Source organism: Sinocyclocheilus anshuiensis, unplaced genomic scaffold (assembly GCF_001515605.1).
Source record: "Sinocyclocheilus anshuiensis isolate Anshui unplaced genomic scaffold, SAMN03320099.WGS_v1.1 scaffold2621, whole genome shotgun sequence".
NCBI lineage: Eukaryota > Metazoa > Chordata > Actinopteri > Cypriniformes > Cyprinidae > Sinocyclocheilus > Sinocyclocheilus anshuiensis.
The window spans coordinates 65,194-65,680 of NW_015539472.1; the positions used below are offsets into that span (position 1 = coordinate 65,194).

The 487-nt window shown below is 53.6% G+C and overlaps 1 pseudogene; it reads left to right on the plus strand.

Annotated features, from left to right (window-relative positions):
- LOC107683859 (protein LBH-like) overlaps positions 1 to 487 on the plus strand; it is a 28,765-nt pseudogene that overhangs the window by 19,286 nt on the left and 8,992 nt on the right.

Consider the following 487-nt stretch of genomic DNA (forward strand, 5'->3'; position numbering starts at 1 on the left):
TGAGTATATGTGTGTGTGTGTGTGTGTGTGTGTGTGTGTGTGTAATCTGACTGAATGTTCTTCTCGTTTCTCCACTCAGATCTTTCCGGATCCCTCGGACTTCGAGCGCTGCTGTAAGCTGAAGGACCGGCTGCCATCTATCGTGGTGGAGCCGACGGAGGGCGAGGTGGAGAGCGGGGAGCTGCGCTGGCCTCCTGAGGAGTCCCTGGTGAGCGGGTCCTGGTGAGCGAGGAGGACGAGGAAGAGTGTGACGGAAACCTGCAGAACGGACAGATGCAGAACTGTCAGCGCTAGAGAGGATCGACTGACTGACATGAGTCACACACTGATTCCTGCATATAGAATAGACAATCACACCAACGCATACAGAACAACTGATCCACTGACATCCGATCGCTCGGACTTCATTCACACCTGTGTGTGTGTGTGTGTGTGTGTGTGTGTGTGTGAGTGTGTGAGTGTGTGTGAGTGTGTGTGTGAGTGTGTG